The 25493-nt window shown below is 39.9% G+C and overlaps 1 protein-coding gene and 1 long non-coding RNA gene across 2 annotated transcripts in view; one reads left to right on the top strand and one right to left on the bottom strand.

Annotated features, from left to right (window-relative positions):
• ITGA11 (integrin subunit alpha 11) overlaps positions 1-25493 on the top strand; it is a 229054-nt gene that overhangs the window by 21928 nt on the left and 181633 nt on the right. The window lies entirely within an intron of this gene.
• LOC130456093 (uncharacterized) lies at positions 11514-18109 on the bottom strand. The gene is made up of 2 exons (XR_008914405.1): positions 17896-18109; positions 11514-11654 (listed from the first exon to the last, which is right to left on the bottom strand). It is a non-coding gene; the product is annotated as an uncharacterized LOC130456093 (long non-coding RNA).

Here is a 25493-nt window from a genome sequence, read left to right as displayed (position 1 = left end):
CTGAACCCAGGTCCTCCCAACTCCAGGCCTGGTACTCTGATCCACTGCATCACTTAGTGACCCCTGTTTTATTTTATTTTGTTTTTTAACATGCTGAGTTTAAAACACCAAAAATTCTATATGGCATTTGGTCTTAGGATAGAGAGTAAGGAGAGATATATAGATGTAGGAGTCATTTCTACAGAAATGATCATTAAACTCACAGAAACTGATGAGGTCAACAGGAGAGAGGGGACACTTTTTATGCTTCAGCGCTTAGGACAGAGCTGGTCATGGCATTCTTTGATACTTGGGTGGACCTGTGATTTAGACCCATCAGCAAACTCCTTCCACAACTGCAGAAACACAACCCATCCTCTCTTCCTCTTATTTAAGTCCTTTTCCATTTTTCCAAAGCATCCCCCATAAAGAATGTAGCCAACCTGCTAAAGGACTACTTCTTATTTCCTTTGGTATCCTGGGGATGCCAGTGTAGCATTCCACTTGTCCTTCTGTTGTCTCTTATTCTCATTACACAGCTTGCTCCCCTCATTTTCCAGTTATGTCATTTCCGAAGTGCCAGTTGTCATTGGTAACAATGCAGTATGTTTATCTCTACCATGTGTCTTTCCACCAACTTTTCAGTTATTTGTACTTTTTTTGTCTTCTGAGAATGTGGTGTTCCATGATTCACAACCAAAGAGCATCATCAGGAGACTGTTGTTGAAGAAGGAGGCTTTCTGCAGCAGTAAGCCATTTGTGCCCACTGAACACCCTTGGCAGCTTCTCTGATGCTTCAGCACCCTTTCAATTCTATCTTCATACTTACTCAGTTATAAACCCATCTGAAGCTCTTGTCCAAGATACACACATGGATGGACTAATTTGATAGATGAGCCATCCAGCATCTTCTTGGACAATATATATTTTTCATCCACTTTGTTTTTTCAGTGTAATTATTCACATTGCTGTGAATTTCCTTAAGGAAACTTACTAGTATTCTGAATTTTTCAGTGAAATTAACATAATGTCATCAGTAAATATGTTGCCCTTAATTGGGAAATCCTTTTGTTTGGTCTTTATGAAAGAGATCTTCAATGATACATGCAAACATTGTATGTAGTTGATAAAGCAATGAACTTGGAGTTGAGAAGAGCTAAGTTCAGGTCCCTCCTGAAATACTCTGAGATGTCACTCACTGTGCCTCTGTTTACTTATCTGTTAGATGAAGGAGCTGACTTTCAAGACCTCTGAGGTCTCTTCTAATTCTAAATTCTATGATTCTATGTTTAAATTAGTACTAGAATCTCTGTCTCCTGTCTCCAAATCCATAGAGAGTTAGTTAATGGCAGATTGGGATTGGAATCCATATCTCTAGAATAAAGACACAATGAGATATGGAACAGACAGAATCCTCACTGCTTTTAGGATGACCAATGCAGGAAATTGCTTGGTGTTGTAAGGGTTGGACTAAATTTATAAGAGTGTGGTCGCCAGAAATTATTACTCAAGTCAGAATGACTTTATAGCAATTTATTTATAAAATAGAGGGAAAGAGTGAAGTAAGGAAATGAAAGAGATTAGATATTTACTCCAGACTGGTCCGAACAAGGCAGGGCTTCAGAAGCCCCAGAAAGGGGGCCCAGAGGTAAATTAAACAAGGGTTTTAGCCATGAGGCCTCCTTCAAGACAAGGGGCCTCTCTGGAGGCTGGTACCTCCAGGAAAGCCAGGAAAGGGAGTCAGCCTTTTGCACTCACCCACGCAGTAGTTCTAAGGAAAAATCCAAGAGCAGGCTGAGTTCCCCAGCCAGAGCTTCTCCAGGGCCAAGTTTGAAGGCAAAAGAGCTGGTCCCAGGAAGTTCTTGTCACTCTTAAAGACCCTTCCTTTCGTCACTTCCTGTGCGTTCCTTCCATTTTACCTGGACCAATTGAAGCTGTAGCTTTGCTTAGGACTGCCCAGGGGGGGCAGTCAGTGTATTTCTGATTCATCACTAGCTATAGCACATGTGGGTCACAGACCTCCCCATACTTAAGGATAAGTGGGGTATATATGCTTTTGGTCATTAAATCTAAAAATGGGCAGCGGAGAGTTAATCTCATCTTCACAGTGTCATGACAAAAGTAGGAGCCTTAGAATACCTGGATTTGAGCCCTGACTCTGCTATTTACTATATTTCAAGTTACTAACCTTCTCTGGGACTTAGTTTCCATATATGTAAAAATGAGGGAGTTAGAACTGCATGGTCCCTAAGACCTATTTCAGCTCTGATGCCATGATCAATACTAATCAAAGATCAGAAGATAAGAAAGTAAATGTCCTTCCACTCTAAATCTCATGATCCTATGATTTATGGTTGCTTCTGCCTTCTCTGTTACTTTATTTTGTATTTTTTTAAATCCCTTTCCCTCTGTCTTAGATATACTAAGTATTTGTTCAAAGGCAGAAGAGCAGTAAAGATCAGGCAACTGGGCTTAAGTGACTTGGCCAGGGTCACCCAGCTAAGCAGTGTCTGAGGTCAAATTTGAATCCAGGACTTTCCATCTCCAGGTCTGGCTTTCTATCCACTGAGTCACCTAGCTGCCTCTTTCTCAGTTATTTTTTGTAAAGTGTCATCCATCATCTCCTCAATTCTTTTAAAGTCTTTCAGTCTTTGAGTAATTTGGAGGACCCTGAAAATTGTTTCTCCACTACTAATCTCTTCTCTATTCATCAGATCCAAGATCTAGGGCTGGAAGGGATCTGAGAGGTCAACTCATCCAACTCCCTTATTTTACCAATAAAGAAACCAAGAAGTTCAATAACTTGTCCTGGGCCACAGTGGTAGGTAGGGTGGCAGAATTGGAATTCAAACTCATCCTTTGACTCAGTAGGGCAGCTAGGTAGTACATAGATAGAGTGCTGGGCCTGAGGTTAACAAGACTCATCTTCCTAAATTAAAATATGGCCTCAGACATTTACTAGCTGTTTGACCCTGGGCAAATCACTTCACCCTGTTGGCCTCAGTTTCCTCATCTGTAAAATGAGCTGGAGAAGGCAATGGCAAACCACTCCAGGATCACTACCAAGGAAACCCCAAATGAGATCACAAAGAGTTGGGCACTATTGAAAAATAACTGAACAGCGTTGACTCAGTATCCACCATTCTGTCCACTGTACTATAGTACATCTATTTTTATCTGTTCTTCTTCAAAGGCCTCTGCCCCTTGCTTATGCAGGGCATGGAGGACAGGAGGAATAGGGCTCAAGTGTGATAGACCCTCTGTTACTGGCAAAGAGTATAAAAGAGATCCCAAGCAGAAACTCAGTGGCTGAAGCAGTGGACAGAGCACTATCAAGGAGGCCTAGATTCAAGTCTTGCCTTTGGTGCTTTCTAACTGTGGTATTCTCGGATCTCCATTTCCCTATCTGTAAAAATAAGGCAGTCGGATTTCTCTGTCTCTGACATTTAGTGAAATTCTTATTTGAATTAAAAACCCAAGAAGGAAAGACTAAGGCAATATTGTTCCCTTTTTAGGAACCGGGGTAACATCCTGTGCCTAGTACTTTAGGGTAACCAAAGTTCAAACTCAAGAAAAGCTTCAAGAACAAAAGGAAACATCTGAAATGACTGGCCCTGGCCTGGCCACAAGCAAAATATCTGCAATGGAATTTAGTCCCTGCTCATTGGAAGGCTACACATAGGCAAACGCTGACAGCTACTCTGAAGGGAATCGGTTGGGTCTTTGACTTTTTTACTGCATTTAGCCAAACTGTCATGGACATTTCTGTCCTATTCCCACCTCACCACCTCTGTCCTTTCAGTTATAACTCTGAATTCTAGCTCTTATATTACTTTTTCTCCTTTGGATTCCATTGACTCTATCCTACCCATTTGCCATTGAAGTGCCTGGTGTTTCATCAGTCCTTCATTGTTTTCCCCTCATCTCAAAGTGGGAACAAGGTCCTTTAGACCCAGGGCTAGTCTTACAGGCCAAAAAGTGGTGGTTCCTGAAAGGCCTTTCCCTGCCCCTACATGTCTCTGCTACCACCTGGTAGTCTATTCCTCAAAATTCACCAGAAGGGAGTCATTCCATTGGTCTAACCACTGTCCCTTCTGGTATCTTCTTCTGGAAAGCTAATCCCATCAGGATGGGATGCATTCTGGCACATATTAAATTTTCCTCTGATCTTTTGAATTCTATTGACTCTATCACTCATCTGTCATTGAAATCCCTAGTGTTTCATCAGTCTTCATATTTTTTTCTCTTCTCAGCGTTGGGGAAAACATTCTTTAGACACCAGAACCAACCCTACAGATAGGCAAAATAGATGATAACCTATTTGGCATTGTGGAGGAGGTGCCTAAAAGGCCTTTCCAAGCTCCTAAATATTCCCCCAGAAAGTTATTGCTAATGCTTCAAATTTCACCATTAGGGAGTCATTCCTTTGCCTTAAACATAGCCCCTTCTGGGCTCCTCTTTTGAAAAGCCGGTCCCACTGGGAAAGAGTAACACATTTAGTCTCTAACATATCAGATCCCTTCTCTCATTTACTGAAAGGACCTGGGTCAATATGAGGCTACTTGGTGTCAAGGGATAAAGGGAAGGTGGCAAAAAGAGGAGGGGAAAGAAATTTAAAAAGGCAAACTTCAGGCCAATCCATCCCAGTGGGGGAACCCTACCCTTTGGGGGAACTTTGTCAGACAAGCATATTCCACTGGCTTTTGTTGGGAAGACTAAAGGAGAAGTGAGAACAGTAGTTCTACAGTATAAAAAGTTCATTGCACAAAGAGACTTTGAAGGGAACAGAAGAGGGGGAGGAATATTTGAAAGGCTCCATTTCCTATGAAAACTTATTGATTCAAATATATTCCTGGCACCGGAGGCTGTGGCTATTTTCTTCTTTCTTCCTTTTGTAGTTCAGCACTTGAGAACACCCCAACAGAGGATGATGGGATGGAGAAAACCAGTCCCAGTTCCTAGTCTGGTCACAGTATTGATCCACTAGTCTAAGAAGCCTTGGGCTCATCAACCCTGCCTCACATTGGTCCTAACCCTAATAGTATTCTAAACCCATTGTATAAGTGAACAAATTAAGGCATAAATGCTTTGCTGTCCACATCGGTGATACATGCACATGTGAGTGAGGTCATCCTCTGAGATTTTGATAGCCATCTCTCTCTTTTTTAAACCTTTGCTTTCTGTCTTAGCAACAACTCTTAAGACAGGGCTAGGCAAATGGGATTAAGTGACATGCCCAGAGTTACATAGCTAGGAAGTATCAGAGGTCAGATTTGAACCCAAGTCCTCCTGACTCCAGGCCTGGCATTATGCCAACTACCTTCTCCATAATCTTTTCTTACAAAACTCTTCTATACCATTGGCCCCTACAAAGGTAGATAGGACAAATATCACTATTTTCATTTTATAGATGAGGAAACTGAGGCACAGAGCATTTAAGCAATTTGTCTCAGACCTTCAAGAACTTTATTGGCAAAATCAGGGCTAGAGATAGACAAAAGGTAGTAGCATTATTCCCATGTGGAGTTTATAGAAGGAAGGAATTAAATTCCATTTGTGTACTAAGCGGATGGTAGGGATTGGGTCAGACCACAACAATGTATGTTGAACTTTCTGCTCACTACCTTCCTCCCATAGAATCAAATTTTCTACCTATCCAACCAACTGTGTCCATTAACTTTGGGGTGCCCACATCATAGGACTAGAACCTACTTTGTTGTAGGAGATATAACAGCAGGAATCTCAGTCCTTGGTCACTGGCCCATTGCCTGGCCTCATCCTTCTTGACATCTCTACAGTATTTGACATTGTTGATTACCTTCTACTCCTAAATATTCTCTCCTCTCTCCATTTTCGGGCACTCCTCTCTCTTGGTTCTCCTTCTACCTGTCTGACTGTTCGTCCTCAGTCCCCCTTTCTGGATCTTCATCCATATTATGCTCACTAATCCCCAAGGCCTTGCCCTGGACCCTCTTCTCTAATTTCTCTATTATCTCTCTTGGTGGCCTCAGCAGCTACTTAGTTATCATCTCTACGCATGATTCCTGGCTCTATTTACTCCCTGACCTTTTGAATCTCTCCAGCTAGATATCCCAGAGGTATATCTCAAATTCAGCATGTATAAAACAGAACTCACTCTGTCACTCCCCCTTCCCCACCACCTAAACCCTCTGACTCTTTTGAAATTCCTTATTAGAGTCTAGAGAACTGCATCCAGTCACTGAGGCTTCATGTCACTCCCCTCCCCGTTCAATAAACTCCCTTAGCTCTCCATGACCTCCAGGATCAAATATAATTTTCTGTTTGGTGTTTAAAGCATTTAACAATCTGATCCTTTCCAATAATCACCAGCATCAGGCCTGTAAGTAGCCACTATCACTTCCAACATGGGAACAATAGAGAAACCATTCTCAAAACCGAAACAAACAACCAAAAAAGACTCGGCTTGAATTCTTCTTACACACAGATGTATCCACACGTTGTCTTCCTTCGTCAAATGTGAAGGTCATGAGAGCTAGGACCTTTTCCTTTTTGTCTTCCTAGCCCTAGTATCTGGCACATGGTAGGGACTTGGGAAAGGTTTTTGAGTGAATGAACATAATCATGATCCACCATCATTTCTTAGTACTCAGTGGTCGAAGACTCATAGTTCTCAAAGACATGGTGGAAAGCCTTTGTGAGACCTGGATGGAAGGTTGGGGAGGTTGGGAAACCTGGATGCTAATTGTGGAACTGCCACTAACTGGGTAAGTCAAAAGGGCCTGTATCACTATCACTGGAAAGTTTTAATTAAGCAGCTCTCTCCTCAGGAAGAAAGAACCAGGTTTGGAGCCAGGAAGACCTGGGTTCTAGATCCAGCTTTGACAGACTGGCCACGTGACCCAGGACAAGAAGTCACTTGTCAACTTCAGTTGTCTAACAACTTTCTAAGCCTAGAAGTGACAGAAAAGTTAAGCTATGCACTAGAGAAGGAGCCCCCTAAACCAATACAATCACAAGTCTAGTCCCTGTCCTGGCACCTGCAAGAAACTGTACCAAGTGGGATTACCAACATAATATCTTATTTGTGTTAATTTACCCTAGCAATATAAATGGAAAGAGCAGACCCCCCCAAAAAAACCCTTTCAAAACTAAGTGGCACAATGGCTAGTCAGGAAGATAGACATCTTTCAGAGTTTAAATCTGGCCTCAAACATTTACAAGCTATGTAACTCCAGGCAAGTCATCTAACTCTGTTTGCCTCAGTTTACTCATTTGTAAAATGATCCAGAGAAGGAAATGACAAACTACTTCAGTAGCTTTGCCAAGAGAACCTCAACTGGAGTCACAAAGAGTCTGATATGACTTTAAAATGACTGAATAAACAAAGCTTAGTCCCCAAAAAGAGAGGAAAAATTCACCTCCCTACCTTCGTTGAAGAGGTAGAAGACTATAGGTATGGATCAGGATATATATTACAGTGTGATGGGTTAGTTAGTTTTACTCAACTGTTTTTTTTTCTCTTTATTTTTCATTCTTTGTTGCAAGGGATGCCTACCTGGATAAGGAAGAAATATATTTGGAAAGGGTGATGTAAAACAAAAACCATTAATAAAATAATTTTAAAAGAGTTGACTATTCAAGCAAGAGAAAAAGGCAATATACATTTGTGTACTTATATGTGTATATATGTATACATAGATAGATAGATATAGATATATAAGCCAATATGGAGAAAACATGTAAGGGAAATAAGGAAATGAGCACCATGTTATAATCCTCTGAAGGAAGAAATATAGCATGGATAGGACAGGATAGGATGAGGGAAGAAGGACAGGCTGGGGTTGCATGGCCCAACACTTGGGCAGACCAGGTGGATCCTAGGTAGTAGGGTTCAAAAGGCCCTTGGAAATCTTCTCCCACATCTTCTTGTTATTCAGTTGTTCAGTAGTGTCCATGTCTCCATGACCTTGTATGGGGTTTTCTTGGCAGTTACTGGGGTGGTTCACCATTTACTTCTCTAGTATATTAAGACAAACAGAGATTAAGCAATTTACCCAGAGCCACACAGTTAGTAAATGTCTGAGGCTGCATTTGAACTCAGGTCTTTCTGACTCCAGGCTCTATCCACTATCCACTCTATCCACTTAACCACCTAACTACCCTTTTCCAAATTCAAAATATGTTCCCTGACATTTTGACATGGATTCCAAAATTCCTACCATTAGAAATTTGTTTGTTTGGGATGTGGAACTCTGCTTAAGAAGGGAAGGACTATGCAGGGTAATATAATAGGTGACCATGTGGCAACATGAATTCTTTCATTTATGGAAATGTAGCAGAAGGGAGGTAGAAGAATACTAAAGAGAAATTGTTGACTTGACAGCTTTCTTTGTCTAGGTACGGCAATTTTTTTCCTAAGAAGTTTTGGTGGATGATATTGACAGGAGCCAAGAAAAGATGGTCACCTTCTTTCCCCATCAGTCTAGGCAGGCTTCCTTGAGGAGATAGTACAGTGATCCCTCATCTATTGCAGAAATTACATTCCACAGACCTCCACAATAGGTGAAAATCTATAAAGTGAAGTGAACAAGGAGAGATGCTGAACCGTGTGGGAGAGCAAACAGACCAATGCTACAGTCACTGAGCCAATCAGCACCCAGGATACAGAACACAACCCTTGGTTGGTTGCCTTTCATTCCATCAGCCAATAGTGTGCCGTGTACAATTTCACATTGGCAAACTCATGCAAGCAGTAGTGGCGTACTGCATTTCCATTGTTACAGTATGGTATTCATCCACAAAATCCCACAAAAGGATGAAAACTCTGCGCTACAGAATTAGATTTTTTTTTTTAAAACCACAATACAATGAAGCTGCGATAAGTGGGTCATGATATAGCGAGGAATGACTATTTCTGGAGCTGCCTGAATGAAGGAAAGAAAAACTATATACTTTGGCCTAATCTCTCTTTGCTATGGATGGAGATTTCTGTTTTAAGTGTGTGCCAAATTTAGTAAAGGGATGCCAACTCCAACTCACCCCCAGTAAAACTCTCACCAAGTACCCTGTGAAGGAGAAAAAGAGTAATCTCTTTCTTTCATGGGAATACTAAAGAATTTCTTGAGGGTCATTTTGTTCATGTTAGAGACTTAAGCAGATCTATTGTGAGAAGCCTTAGGCCATTCCTTTCTCCTTTTTATTCCCTTCTCCCTCAAGCCAGCCCCACACTTACACAAGGCTTTGATCTTAGACTCATTTGGTGCCCCTCCTAGTCAACTCCCTCTCTCCTAAGTTGGGCTTCCTGGAGTAGCCACCCCTGCTCTTCTGCTGTCTCCCTTTGTTCCTCCCTTCATGGGGGAATGATGCTGAGTAAAGAGATGACTGCCAATCAAAATATCACAACCAAAACACAGAGGCACAGAAGAGGACTAGGTTAGACAAGCAGCTCAGGAATGTATTTCTTTGCCTCACCAGGGAGGAAAAGAAGAAAATGGCTTCCATGACTTCCAGCGGTCCTATGACCTTCTCCCAGTAAGAATGCCAAGGAGATGTCTGGCCTTTGTCAAGGTCATGGCAAAACACTCTGGAGACAAAGCACTCCAGGAAATGTGGGATTTGGTTTGTAGCCCTATAGGCCAGCCCAAGATAATAAGATTTGGAGCAGAAACAGACCTTAAAGATTATTGACTCCACCCCACTCATTTGCAAATAAGAATACCAGAAGCCCAGAAAGGTAATTTTTTAAAGGTCATATCTAAATGGAGCCATCATAAGACTATAGAGTATCACATTCTTTCCATTAACAATGATAGTGTTGACTTTATTATTATTCTCAGAGATGGAAAGATGGTGGTAAGATTGTTGGCAAAGTGCCCATGCCTTGGCACTTGAGGGATTTGAAGAATAGGGCAGCTAGTTAGTATAATGGAAAGAACACTGGGCCTGGAGTCTAGAAGATCTAGGTTCAAGTCCAGCCTCAGACACTTGCCAGCAGTGTGACCCTGGGCAAGACACTTAACCCCTATTTGCCTCAGTTCCTCATCTGAAAAATGGGAATACACTGAAGGAGGAAATGGCAAACCACTCCAGTATCTTTGCCAAGAAAACTCCATGGAAAAAGTCTATGGGGTCACAGAGAATCAGACACAACTGAATGACAACAACAACTTGGCTCTCTAGATATTGTGTCAAGGTGAGTTTTTACTCACGCACCAGTGAGGACAACTAAACCCCATGGCAGAGTACCAAAGTTCAGTGGATTAACTCCACCATTATAATTACCACCCTGGGATGGGGAGGCATGGTCTCCAGAGGTCCAACAGGGAATGCCATTATACTTGGAAGAGAGAAGGAAATCAGTGGTAGAACAGAGGGCAAGATGCACATAGTGCCCTTGTATTCTGATGGATGGATGGGAACAAATAAGAAAAGGAATAAAAAGCATCTTGCAAACTCTAAACTACTACATAAATGCAAGCTGTTGTTATTAAAGGGCACTATTACCAATGTAACTGTTGACCCAGAATTGAAGATTGAAATTCTTCTGGACCAGGTTCAGTTTTAGATGTGTCTCACTTAAATCTTTGTTGGCTCCTATTTCAACTGAGGCTTTCTTCTGTGAATGTCAGAGTTTGGCTCAAATCTATATCTTTACAGAGAAGGTAAGAGTCCTCAGCTTCCATGCAAACACACAGCCTAAGAGCATCAAATGTAGGACAGGTTTTATTTAGCCTGACTTAAAATGAAAGACTAGCACCCAAGCCCACACTCAAAGTTGTTCTTCCTCCCCACTATTGGCCTACATTGTCCTTCAGACTTATAGAGAACTACTATGGGTTTTAAGTTCTCCTATAAGGGGAAAGCACTGTAGGTTCCTGGAATCACAGAATCATGGAACCTTGGTGAGGAAAGGGTCCTCAGGAGCCACATAATCAAACCTGTACAGAAACACATGTGACTCCAATTTGGCTTGAAGACCTCTAGAGAACAGTGACCCATTTCCTCCTGGCATATATCATTCCAATTTTGGACAGCTCTAATTGTTAAAGAAATAAAAATTTTAAAAGGTCAGTTAGCTGGCACCGAGGGTAGAACGCCTGTCCTTGCATCAGGAAGACCCATATTCCTAAGTTCAAATCTGGCCTCAGACACTAGCTGTGTGATCTTGGGCAAGTCACATAGCCCTGTTTGCCTCTGTTTCCTCATCTGTAAAATGAGCTGGAGAAGGAAATGGCAAACCATTTAAGTATCTTTGCTAAGATGAACACAACTTGAACACAACTAAAGACAATGAACAACAACAAATTGTTAGGGAAGTTTTCCTTACATTAAACCCAAGTTTGCTTGACTAACCATCTTTGTATCTCTCTACCCATTGCTCCTACTTGTGCCTTCTGGTCCATAACAATTTTCATCTTTCCATGTGATAGTCCTTCCCATCTTTAGAAAGACCTCAAATATTTCCCTAAGTCCTCCTTTTTCAGATTAACCTAAACAAATCCCCAGCTCCCTTAGCCAGTCATCATATGACTTAAATTCAAGGCTCTCCACCATCATGATTGATGTCCTTTATATACTCTCTGACTTATCCATGTCCTTCCTAAAATGTGGCCTCCAAAAGTAAGTGTATGTCCTGTTTCCACTGTTTCCCTTGTAGACATGTAGATTCCTCAGTCAAGATCATAGAACTGGAGCTGAAAAGAACATCAGAGACCAACCATGTTAGATATAGATATAAGAAAAAAGGCCCAAGGAGATGAGATGATTTGCCTGAAGTCACCCAGGAACTAATAATCATCAAGAATGGAATTTAAGTTTGGGGCCTCCTACTTAGGGACTAGTGGTTTTTCCATTATATCACTTTGACAAAAAACACTCAATCAATGTCCTTGGATTCTGCTGCCTAAAGCAGGAAAATCATCTCAGATATTTGGGGGAGAGGGGGGGAATTGGACCAGATTTAACAAATAAAATATTTTTGGATCCACTCTCGGATAATCAGAAAATTCCATTACCCAGAAGCTCCCTCCCTAAAGCATCTAAGTAATTGAAGTTCCTACTGTGTTCTTATGTAGTTCCAGGGAGAAAGCAAGTCTTTGGCTCATTAAAATGAATATGGGTATAGTATAAGGAGTACCTTGGCCTGGGCACACCCCGAGGGTTTGGAAGGGAAGGGCCCCCACAATTCCTTTTTTTAGTGTATATTCAAAGAAAAGAGGGCAGGATAGCCTGGTATCTGTCCGAGACCTCACAACACCATTCCTCTTACTGAGGAAAAGTCTCACCACAAATTGCATCTCTCCCACCCAGAGAAGTCTTTTTATTTTTTTCTTCTAAGGAGACACTCCCTTAGCTGGTGCTGCCCATCTCTAAATGCTAACTCCTATGGAGTTAGCAAACAGGACAAGCCAAAAATCTGGAAAAACAAGCTCAGACTATCTTCGGCCCTTTGAGCTGGTTAGTTTGTCAGGAAAGGGAGGTTCCCACTGTCAGATTTCTTTCCCACTGCAATTCACTGCTTCATAAAATCTTAGACTCCTAGAATCAGAGCATGATGAAAACTGAAAGGTACTGCCATTAAGATGGAAAGAGATGGACCAGCTGGCTGGTCACATGGTACCTTCATCTGGTTCTGGGTGGATGCTCCAAAGCTCCTCAAATCTGCCCCTTAAGAAATTAAATTTTATCAGTTCATACCAGAATGCTCAAGCTCTGGGGAATGTCTGCCCTACCTAGACTGACTCAAGAGGGATTTAAAAATGAGAGTGTTGATTTAGAATTGGAGATTCTACTAGTAGGATAAAGGATACCTCAAAGACTCAAAAACTGTGATCAAAACAATGACTACCATGATCTCAAAGGCCTGATGATCATCTGTACTATCCACCTCCTGACAGAGAGGTAACAGATTCAAGATGCAGAATGAACCATATGGTTTTGGTCATGGCCAAAGGGGAAATTTATTTTTCTTGAATATTCATATTTGTTACATGGGTTCAGGGGGGTTTCTCCCCTTTTAAATGGGGCAATTGAGAGGGAGAAAAAAATAAATGTTTTGTTGATGGAAAAATAAAATAGAATTTAAAAATAATGAATGAATGAATAGAGGGTACTTCATTTGTCTCTCCTAGTGAGCAGGTCCCTTAAAGAGTTCAAATTACAGACCAGAAGGTTGCTTGGTGAACATAGACTAGAAGAAAAGGCAGTTAGTCTTTTTTTTTTTTAAACCCTTACCTTCTGTCTTAGAATCAATACTATGTATCATTTCCAAGGGAGAACAGTAAGGGCTAAGCAATTGGGGAGGGGGGCGTCAAATGACTTGCTCAGGGACATACAACTAGGATGTCTCTGAGTCCAGATTTGAACCCAGGACCTCCCATCTCTAAGTCTGGCTCTCAATTCACTGAGCCGCCCAACTGCCCCCAAGTTAGATATTCTTAAGGGATATTTCCATCAAGCCATGGTAGTTTGATGAACTGTCATATTTTTGTCCGGATAACCAGTACCAATGATTAGAATCAGGGCTCTCATATCCCTTGGGCAGGGCAGCCTAGAAACACATGAGCAAATTCTTAAGAATACTTACTCCTTTTATGCACTTTGGAGAGAGAGAGAGAGAGAGAGAGAGAGAGAGAGAGAGAGAGAGAGAGAGAGAGAGAGGATAAAAAGACATCGTATCTATCTGTTCTGAATCCACTCATACCCACACCATTACTTTCTCCCTTTTGCTGCTCTAGAAAAAGTGATCAAATCAAAACAAATACCAGTGTGGAAAAGGAGTGGCTGTCCTGTGATGACCTTCATCACTCCCAACTCCCCAAAACAAAACTCAGTTCCTTGATCACCCTCTCCCTATGTGTTATCTCCATTTGTTAGAATGTAAACTTCTTAAGGGTAAGAATTATCTCACTTGTATTTCTATACAGTGCTTGGCACATAGAAGATGACTTGATAAATGCTTTTTCTCTCATTCATTTATTCATTCAATCTTTAGGGAGCCCTTAGCTGAGATTTAGGAAGTATTCAAGTCATCAGCAGCCATCTTACAAATCTTTTTTCCCCTCAAATGGGCCATTTCTTGAGAAGATTTTCACAGATGGCTAACCTCAACTCTTTATGCTGATTCTGCAAGAAGTCTTTCCCAGTCCTCCTGAATCTTAATGCTTTCCCTCTGAGACTAATTGGGAGTAGCCTCAGATTTATCACAGCTATATCTTGTTTGTCCATAGCTATTTGCATTTCATGTTCCCCATTAGACTATGAGCTCCTTGAGAGAAGCAACTTCCTTTTGCCCTTCTTTATATCTGTACCAAGTACAATGGGTAGCATATAGTGGGCGTTTTGATAGGCTGGTTCTTGTTGGCTTCTATTTCATATGACAGCATTCAGTGACCCCCAACTGCACATTTTGGTATTATTTTACTAACTACTACTAAAATCCTAATCCAATGCCTCATAGTGAGATGGAAATCATTCTGAGTTCTCAAAGGATATGCCAGAGGAGTGCAAGCTCTGGCAGGCCCTACCAAGCAGAAAAGACTTTGAGTTCAAGTCTGGTGATGGACTGAGTATTGAACATCCAAAGCCTGGCTCAGTTGTAGAGAGGCTTCATCACCACACTGACTGCAATGGTGATGAATTGTTCTGACCACACAACTCCTAAAGACTATCTACTAAATTTTGAGCAAGAGTTCTTAATTTGGTGTCTGTGAGGTGGGCTGATTTTTAAAAAAAAAATTATGATATCTGTATTTCAATATAATTGTTTTCTTTTGAAATTCTGTGTTTTACTTTATGCATTTAAAAACTTTATTCTATAAAGGGGTTCATAGGCTTCCCCAGACTGCCAAAGGGGTCCATAACACACAAAAAATCTTAAGAAGCCCTCTCCTAATGGGATCACATATAGTCTATTCTAGTTAGAGGAAATCTTTTAGTTTGAGGAAATAGTTTAGAGGAAATATGCAGTGATCAAATTTGAAGTCCTTGAAATACTGATGAAATTCCCCTATGCAGTGGCAATAAGAAAGGGCTTTAAAAATCACCTATTTCAAATTCCTCATTTTATAGCTGAAAATGGATCCCTGAGAACTGGAGTCTTACATGAGGTCACACAGATAGTTACTGTCAAGGTGGGACAAGACCCCTGGTTTCCAGACCTTCCAAACCTAGAAAACCAGTTGCTTTCTTCTTTTGGCCAACTTTCTCATACCTGGATATCAGGGGTATTTGTTCATGGGCCCTGCTTCTAGACCCCAAATTCAAACTGTTTCTAACATGGATTCTACTATCACTAATTATTGTGAGATTCAATTTGATACACATTTATTAAGCACCTGCTAAATGTCAGGCACTTTGTTAGGTAGTGGGGATATGAGGGTTGTATAAATAGAGATTTTGAACCTTTCGACTTCTTCTCCCAGAAGTCCCTTAGTATTTCCCAAATTCTTTTTAATCTCTCCACTCTGTATGGTCATGTTTGTATAAGTTCTGAGACTCTACCTCCCTTGCTCTCTCTTTTTCTCTTGAGTGGGCTGGGTTCAGATAGTTCTTTTACTTTAGTTGTAATTAATAAACTTTATAAAATATAATACTTTAGTTATTGGATATTGATTTTAAATCCCACAGGATAAAAATTGTATAATTTCTTCCTTCAAGGACTTGGTAGTCTCTTTGATTAAATGAGAATGAGGGTAAAAAAAACAGTTAAAATATGGCTTGTACACAAATAAGTTTCCTATAAAAGAAGCTTCATGGTAGTGCTGGAGAAAGCTTGGATGCCAATCTTCATTTTGACACATAAACTGTGTGACGCCAGGCAAGTCACTTAATCTCTCTCAGTCTTAGTTTACTCATTTGTAATATAGGGATAATGATAACTGAAATGCTTACCTCTCTGGATTCTTATAAGGTTCAAATGGTAAGGTATTTTATAAACTTTAAATCGCTATCTAAATGTCAGTTATTATCATTAAAGAACTATCTAGATAAAAAGGCAAAGGAAAGTTTTAGCATTGAACATTTAGAACCTTTGCAGATCGGGAGATCAGGGAAGGTTTCACAAAGGGGACAAAGGAACTAAGCCTTGAAGGAAGAGAAGGATTCCTAAAAAAAGTCCATATTTAGCCACTGAGGGTCTGTTAAATATGTAGTTGCATTGAGATGGTATGTTGGATTTGGATAAAAGCCAGTAGATGAGTCTAGTGGTATCAAATTCAAATAGAAATGGACCTCTGTGGGACACATAGTGCCTTAGAAAACCATAAATTAACCTTTTCCATTATTTTGTTGTTATTGTCAATCATTTGCCATTTACATTTTTTTAACTTTACTTTCTGTCTTAGAATCAATACTGTGTATAGACTCCAAGGCAGAAAAGTGGTATGGGCTAGGCAACGGGGGTTAAGTGACTCACCCAGGGTCACACAGTTAGGAAGTGTCTGAGATCATCTCCCATCTCTAGACCTGACTTTCAATCCACTGAGCCACCTAGCTGCCCCTGGTTACATCTTACATCTAAAGCTGGTTCTGTAACTCTGGAGTTTTGCTGGCTGAAAGCAGCCCTTGGGCATGAGTTTGATGCTTCTGGTCTAATCTAACTAGAGCACAGAACACATTCAGAAGAATAATGTGAAAGGGAAAAAAAGCCTGGATAGGTAGGTAGAAGTAAGATTCTGGAGGGCCTTAAATTCAGGCTACATAGCCTCATCCTAAAGGGAATAGGGAACCATAGAAGGTTTTTGAGCAAAGGTGTAAGATGGCTGGACCTATACATTAGAAAGATTGTTTGGGCAACTGTGTGAGGAATGCAGAGAAAAGGGGGAGAAGACAGGAAAGGATGCATAGGAAGGGAGTTTGGAAGTTAGAAGGAAACAGAGAGATGCAAAAGATGTCATAAAGGTAGAATAATCAGACTGGGGGGAGAAAGAAGAAAGCCATCAGAGATTATTTTGAGCCCAAGTGATGGGGAGGACAAGGGTACCAGCAATAGAAAAAGAAAAGGGGCTAGCTAGGTGGCTCAGTGGATTGAGAGTCAGACCTAGAGATTGGGGGGGGGGGGTCCTTAGGTTCAAATGTGGCCTCAGATACTTCCTAGCTGTGTGACCCTGGATAAGTCACTTAACCCCCATCCCCCATTGCCTAGCCCTCACTGCTCTTCTGCCAATACTATGTATTGGTTCCAAGGCAGAAGGTAAGGGCTCAAAAAGAAATAGAAAAAGGGAAGCTGGGAGGAGAAGTGGTTTAGGTAAGATGATGAGATGAGGAAAAGGACTAATGGAATGAGGCCTAGCTTTGTGGCATTGGAAATTCCAGCCAGATTCCATTACTCTCAGCCAAACTGCATCTTTACAGTACTGCTTTCAATAAAAGAAATTCGTCTGTGGTCAAATTTCTTGGCTCTAGTTTTCCTTATTGCTTTTTATGTTTTTTATGTACTTCATACCAATTCTTGAATGATCTAGGAAGTGGGTTCATAGGATTTCCATGAGCTATTGGAAGGTGACTGTAAATGTTCCTTAGAAGTTTCCAGGGCCAGTGTCAAAGGCAGTACCGATTCTATCTAATTGTAGCTTTGGTAGTGACTATTGTCTAGTCTCTACTCATGATGATCATAAATCTACCTATAAGTGGTATATTGACAAATTCCCAATTTTCTGCATCTCCTTTTGTTCTGTGAGTCTTTTGTATTTCTTGGATCTTAAAGTAACTCAGAAATCTCAAATGACTTCTCACTCTTGTTTAAGTTTACCTTTAGGGACTAAAGTGCCATGGTTAAGATCACCTGCCAAGGACCTTACTAAAATTCACTGTGTGGACCGTCATTCACTCAGGTTGTAATGGGGCCAACTTTAATGCATAATTCATCCAAGTTAGTTGCCTGTGTTGTGCAATTTTAAGGAGACATCCCCCCAAAAAACAATCATCTTCACCTACCTGTTGCAGTATTCCATGGTGTTAACGGACCACAATTTGCTTTATTCTTCCTTTATTGTAGGACAAATTTTCAGACCCATAACTATGACAAGTAGAAAAGGGTTCTGTCCCAGGGTAATAACATTTAGATGTTAACAGCTCTTAAACTCCTTTGGAAATGAAGAAAATGAGCTCAGTATCTAGCAAACAAGAATAATTTGTGAAAGTAGAAAAGCTAAAAATGAGGATTTCCTCTCTCTAATCCAAATCCCAAGTGAGGAATAGTACTCCACCAGCTTTGTATTCCACCGTCTCTACCCACAGAATAGAGTGACACAAGGTTCCCCCTCTCTCCCCACAACCTCCAACAAAAATTGTCTTTAAAAGTTCACTTAAGGACACTTCTCATATTGTTTGTTCCCTCACCATATTTTTATAAAGCTTATCCTAGGCCAAAAAATGCTAGTTACAATTTTGTTTGAAGTGTTCATAATTTTTTTTTGCTATTATAAGCAGTACTTCTGGCTGCATATTTGTGCAATTTACCTTTTTTTTTTCCCTTTGGGATTATGTCCATAAGGCATATTCTCAGAACTGGAATTATCATGTCAAATGTCAACAATTGTATGCCTCTTATTACATATTGCTGATGGCTTCTCAGAAAAACTGAAGCAGCTTTCCACTGATTTTTATTTATCACTTAAATCTATTTTTTGCTACAATTATATCATGGGTATATAATAGAATTTTATAGCTGTTTTAACGAGGGCTTTTTAAATTGCTAGTGAAATCGTGTAATTTTCCACCTGTTGATTTCTGATCTGTTCCCTTCTATGGAAACTATATCTTTTTGGTTCAAATAGATATGGTGGCATTGATACTACAATCAGTTATGTCCATTATATAATTTTCCTCACTCAATTTCTTTCTTTTTTGTTTTGTCCCATTTTTACCTTAGACCTCAGGCACTTGCTAGCTTGGTGACCCCAGATAAGTCACTTACCCCAATTGCCTCAGTTGCCTCATCTGTAAAATGAGCTAGAAAGGGAAATGGCAACCATCCCAGTACCTCTGCAAAGAAAACCCTAAATGGAGTAACAAAGAATTGGACATGACTGAAATGACTGAACAACAACAAGTGTGTCTTGGTCATCTCCTTAGTATTTATCTACAAAGTCACAGACAGGTTCCAATAATAATAAGGATGATCCCTGACATTCATATAGAACTTGAAGGTTTATGAGGCATTTTATGTATATTTTCTTATGTGAGCTTCACATAACCCTGTGAAATTGTGGTAATGTTATTTCTCTTTTACAAATGAAAAGCTAAGGCTCTGTCTTAGAAGAGCAAGGGCTAAGCAAATGGCATCAAGTGACTTGCCTGGTGTTAGACAGCTAGGAAGTGTCTAAGATCAGATTTGAACCCAGGTCCTTCCAACACTAGGCCTGCTTCTCTATCCACTGTGTCATCTAGCTGCCCCACAAATAGTATGTTTTCCTTTAAAAATTAATTTTATTTTTATTAGATTACACATCTATATAAATTTTAACATTCATTTTCTGACATTCTACAATCCATGTTTTCTCTGTCCTTCCTATCCTTCCCCAAGAAGGGAGCTAATATGATATAGGTTATATGTATATAATCATATAATACATATTTCACTATTCATCATATTGTGAAATTAGACATCTCCCACACTAGAAAAAAATTCATGGAGGTAATAAAGCAAAGAATGGTATTTTCCATCTGCATTTGGACTCTGCTCCTTCCATGGCAGGAGATATTCTTTTTTGTTATGCATTCCCTGGAATTGTCCTGGATCCTTGCCTTGTTGATAATAGTTAAGTCATTCACATTTATCATTGTTATTGTTACTGTGTACAATGTTCTCCTGGCTTTGCTCACTTCACTTTGTATCACTTCATATAAGTCTTTCCATGTTTTTTGTGATCATCTAGTGTATCATTTCTTATGGCACAATAATATTCTATTACAATCATGTACTACTTGTTCTACCATTCCCCAGTTGAAGAGCATCCCTTCAGTTTCCAATTCTTTGCCACCATGAAAAGAAGTGCTATAAATATTTTAGAATATATAGTTTCTTTTCCTTTTTCCTTGATCACCTTAGAAAATAAATCTAATAATGGTATTGCTGGGTCAAAAGATATATGCAACTTTATAACTCTTTGAGTATAAATAGTATTTTTTCAAGTCAAACATTTTAAAAAGAAGAAAAATTAATCCAACTGACCAGAACATTGAAAAGTCCTAAAAACATGTGCCTTGTGTAAGACTTATAAACTTCTCCTGTTCACAAAGGGGTGAGTTGGAAGTATCTTCTCATATCTTTTCTGGCTCACAATTTTTTTTTAAATCCTTACCTTCCATCTTGGAGTCAATACTGTGTATTGGCTCCAAGGCAGAAGAGTGGTAAGGGCTAGGCAATGGGGGTCAAGTGACTTGCCCAGGGTCACACAGCTGGGAAGTATATGAGGCCAGATTTGAACCTAGGACCTCCCATCTCTAGACCTGACTCTCAACCCCCCACAATTTTTGTTTTACTTTAATTAGGCTTTACATACTGGAAAAGAGACAAAATCACTGAACTACATTATAATTTGTAATCCATTAAATTAATGTAAATTATGATTGTTATTATGAACTTGGAGAGACAATTTTCAGTTGAAAGTTAGCTCCTTCAAGACAAGAACTCTTTCTTTGTAGGGATAGGAACTGGATTTGTGATTTCATTCGTATGGGGAATTCCTTGGTGAGTAAAATCCCTCTACCAGTACAGGTAAAAACTTTTTCTGCAATTTATAGTTTTAAAGTTGCCTAGAACAGTAAGGAGTAAAGTGATTTTCCCAGGGTCACATTGATGGTATGGGTCACAGGTAGGGTCTGAATTAGGTCTTCCATGGTGCTGAGACAGGCTCTCCATCCATTACATCATGCTGCCTCTCAGTGAGGAGAGGGGAAGAGAGACAGGTTGGAATGAGAAAAGACACATATACACATTGAAATTTAATGTCAGGTGATTCTGACAAACATTAGGGGGTCCTGAAGGGGTGAAGAGAATGAGATGTGGTGATAAGGATGACATGCATCAGGAGGGCTGCTGAAGCTGGTAGCAGTCAGAGCTGAGTTTTATTGATCACAGCTAGTATTTTATAGAGAAAGTGATGTAGGCTAAGGGATTAGATAAGCTTTTTACATGGACAGTGATTAGTAATGATTTACAATCTTAGTATAATGACCTAGTTTACCTCACTGAAGCTTAGAGTTTTCTATAGGATAATAAATCACAGGTAAATATGCAGCCATCTAACCAAGCTTCTCACAGTATTCCTGCATCAGTTATTTCTTGGAAGAACATACCGTTTCTACAAAGTAGAGCAGGGAGGGGTGGAAAGGAGGGGTTTTGAGGGCCTCATATGAGGAGTAATTCTGGCCAGACCATGGCTTTGATTTTACTGAGGTCCACTCTCACTACTAGGGGGCTATAGTTTAATTAACAAAATAAGGGAAAGCCAAATAAGGAGAGAAGACAAGTACTAGAAAGTTAAAAGAAGTAAGAAATCTAACTATAAAGTCTGGATGTGAGCTAGCCTAATCAGGATATTCTTCACAGAGAAAGAAAGACTTTATCAGTATTTTGAAGGATGAGTTGGATTTGGATATAGACAGGAACAACATGAGTCAAAGGCTTTAAGTCAGAAAAGGATGTGACATGTGCAGGAGACAATCTATTATAGGACTGAGGATCTTCCAGATCCAGGGGGCAACTTGATATGATTATCCTGTGAAGTCTTCTGGGCTCTCCATACCCAACATTAGTTACTATCTAGGTAGTCTGGGGAAACCCAGTTTGCAACTGAGAGGACACCAGTGATTACATAGAGAACAGAAATAATGCTTTCATTTTAGCCTGATATTAGGAAATAATAACAATAAAAGCAACTCTTAAGAATCAAAATTGCAAGAGACCCAAGAGCAATGGAAAAATATATGGTGGTTATAAGGATAGGGATAGGGATTGGACCTGTAATTCTTTCCAGGAAAGGAAACTCCTTCTTCTAAACTTCTCTGCAAATTATATTCTTGGGAAATATAATTCTAGAATAGTAGTGTCAAACTCAAATAGAAAAGGAAGTCAATAAACCATATATAAGGGTCCCTGCAGGCTGCATACTGGCTTAGATAACCACGTGTTTATAGATTATTTATTAATGCATCAAAACATCAAAATCAGACAGGAACTATATTTTGATCTGTTCTGGATTACACTTGGGAGTACCGTGGGCTCACATATAGCCTTAGGGCCGAACATGTTTGATAACCTCTGACCCAGAGCACTAAGAGGTTAATTGATTTGCTCAGTCACACAGCAAGAATATAACAAAAATATCTTTGGTTTTGAGGTCAACTTTTCATTCACCAAGTCATGGTGTATCATATTACTGATGAAGACTCATGCCTGAGTAGTTAAAGAAATGATATCACTAATGATATGCAAAACTAGAATAGGAGGTAGGCTAGATTTTAACTCAGGTCCTCCTGATGCCAGGACCAGCACTGCATCCATTATATCAGAGGCATTTGCCTAGAGTGTTTCAAAGGGTGCCCAAAAGAAGGAGTTCACAATTATTTCAATTCATAATTAGTTCGCTATAGCACTCTAGAAGGTAATAAAAAAAATCAGATAGGTAACAGTAGGAAACAATAAGACATCTGTTGGTGATGGAATACTATTGTGCTATAAGGAATGATAAATCAGATGATTTCAGAAAGAGCTGGAAAGACCTGCATGAACTGATGCAATGTAAAATAAGCAGCCCCAGAAGAGCATTATACACAGTAACTGCAATATTGTGGAATGAGCAAATGTAATAAACTTTGCTACTAATAGCAATGCAATGATCCAAGACAATTCTGAGGGATTTATGAAAAAGAATGCTGCATATCTCCAGAGAAAGAACTGTTGGAGTAGAAATTCAGATGAAACCATATGATTTAACACTTAGTTATTTGGATATATGATTTGGGGTTTTGATTTTAAAAGATTATTCTATTACAAAAATGAATAATATAGAAATAGGTTTTGAGATATAATACATGTAAAACCCAGTGGAATTGCTTGTCAATTCTGGGAGGTGGGGAAGGAAGAGGGGAGGGAGAGAACATGAATCATGTAACCTTAGAAAATATGTGTAAATTTATTAATTATTTATTATGTGTAAAATTATGTATAAAAACATTTTAATGGGATATATGTGCGCAGTTTCCCAGTGTTTGACACACATTAGTTACCAAAAAATGCTTCTTGAATTGAATTAGACCCAATTCAATCCATTTAGATCAGAGAACAGTTTATAAAATGTCAGGAATTAGTACACAGCTACATTGATTGCCTCTACATTTCTGCCTTCTGATTTGGCAGGTAAATGCCTACAAATGACCAGTTTGGCAGCAACCTATAAGCTATTCCCATTCACTGAGATGAGAACCTCCACCACTATTCAATGAAAGCTAAGCAGGAAGGAGGATAGAGGCAAGAGAGTAAATCCCACCTCTCCCAAAAGGTATTCAAGTATATCAGTTCTCCCATCTGCAATAGAGCTATAAGAATGAGACATGGCAAGCTATGCCCCTTTATTTCCCTGGGTAGTGAGGGAGGGATGAGGTATATCTTGTTCAGCCTTCCAAACAAGAGAATCATTGCTTGAAAGGTTAAGTAAAAGAGAGTGGAAGAGCTGGCATGTCGCTAGAAATAAGGAAATGGTATAATCTGGTTGAAAAAATAATAAGAAAATGGGATGTCTTATAAACTGTTTCCATTAAAGAAATATAAGTAAAAAAGAAAAGAAAAGAAAAGAAAAGAAATCTAAGTCAGAGGCAGCTAGGTGGTTCAGTGGATTGAGAGCCAGGCCCAAAGACAGGAGGTCTTGGGTTCAAATCTGGCCTCAGATACTTCCTAACTGTGTAACCATAGGCGATACAAAAAGAAGCAAAAGGCAGTCCTTGCCCTCAAGGAGCTTACAATCTAATGAGGGAGACAACATGCAAACAAACATATACAAAGCAAGCTATATAGGGGTTAATTAAGAAATAATTAGCAAAGAGAAGGTACTAAAATTACAAGGGTTGAGGAAGGCTTCCTATATAAACTAGGATTTTAGGTAAGACTTAGGGGAAGTCATAGAGATCAGAAGTCAAAGCAGAGGAGGGTGCATTGTAGGCATGGAAAACAAACAGAGAAAAGACCTGAACCAAGAGAGAGAGCATCTTGTTCATGAAATAGCCAGAAGACCAGTGTCACTAGATCAAATAGTGCATGTTAGATAATAAAGAGTAAGAAGACTGGAAGGTAGGAGGGATTAGGTTATAAAGGGCTTTGAATGCTAAACAGAACAGTTTGTGTGATCCTAGAAGTAATAGGAAACCTTTGAAGTTTATTGAGTGAGGGTTGGGGTTTACATGATCAGATGGAAACTTTAGGAAAATCACTTTAGTGAGTTAATGGAGGAGGGACTGGAATGGGGACCCAACTAGCCTGCTCCATTGGTATGGGACTGTTTTAATTCAAATGAACATTTTTAGTTAAGTCTAATTACCTTCTTATGTAGATAAAGCCTTGGTAGCAGGATATTGTCAGGCCTTTCTGGGGAAAAAAGGTAGCATGGCATCTATAATCATTCCATACCCTCACCCCAATTTCAGAAGTTAGAAAGATGCTAGCCTACCCACTGCAGCAGGGTAACAGGGCCTATTTGCCATCTGCTGACTATCTATTTGTCAGCAACCAGCAGGAATCCAAAATATTTTGACCATGTAGGTACAGCATAGGTGAATGTTAGCACAATGGAGGAGGCATGTCACTTGATCTGGGGGACAGAAAGGCAGAAGTTGCTTCTGATTATCCTGAGGCATCAGCATCTCTCCCAATCCAAGAGAGCCTAGAGGAAGAGCCTGAGCCTTTGATGTGGGGTTCCTCGCTTGACCTTTAAGGGTGACTGTAGAACTCATAGTGTTTGAAGGAAGGAGAGGACAAGAGCCCAATGTGAAACACTCTTCTTCACATGACCATGTAGCCCTGGAGAGTCTGGCTACCCAAGTGGCCTTCCCTAGGTGTCTATTCGAGTATCTCTATAATGTGTGTATAGGGACAGCTGGGTAGAGCCTGAGTTTAAAGTCAGGAAGACATGAATTCAAAGATGGCCCCAGACATTTACTAGCTGTATGACCCTGGGAGAATCACTTAACCCTGGCTGCCTCAGTTTCCTCATCTGTAAAATAAAGTAAAGAAGGGAATAAGAAATCACTCCAGTAGCTTTACCAAGAAAACTGCAAATGAGGTGATAAAGAGTCAAATACAACTGAAAATGATTGAACAATAACAACATATTGTATATTCCCTTAGAAAAGTCCTTTTTAAAAATCAGAATGTGCTATAAGCCATCTGAGACTACAGATAAAAAGTGTACCAAAGGCTAGGCTCTACTGCCCCTTCATCACAATGACCTACTAGGCACCTATACTATGTACCTAGCCCTATACTGATGACCTACTCCAATGCCCCACTGCAGTGTGGAGATGACTCTGGGATAGTG

Source organism: Monodelphis domestica, chromosome 1 (genome assembly GCF_027887165.1).
Source record: "Monodelphis domestica isolate mMonDom1 chromosome 1, mMonDom1.pri, whole genome shotgun sequence".
NCBI classification, from domain to species: domain Eukaryota; kingdom Metazoa; phylum Chordata; class Mammalia; order Didelphimorphia; family Didelphidae; genus Monodelphis; species Monodelphis domestica.
Note: the sequence above shows the minus strand (reverse complement) of the source record. Positions and strands in the feature narration are given on the sequence as shown.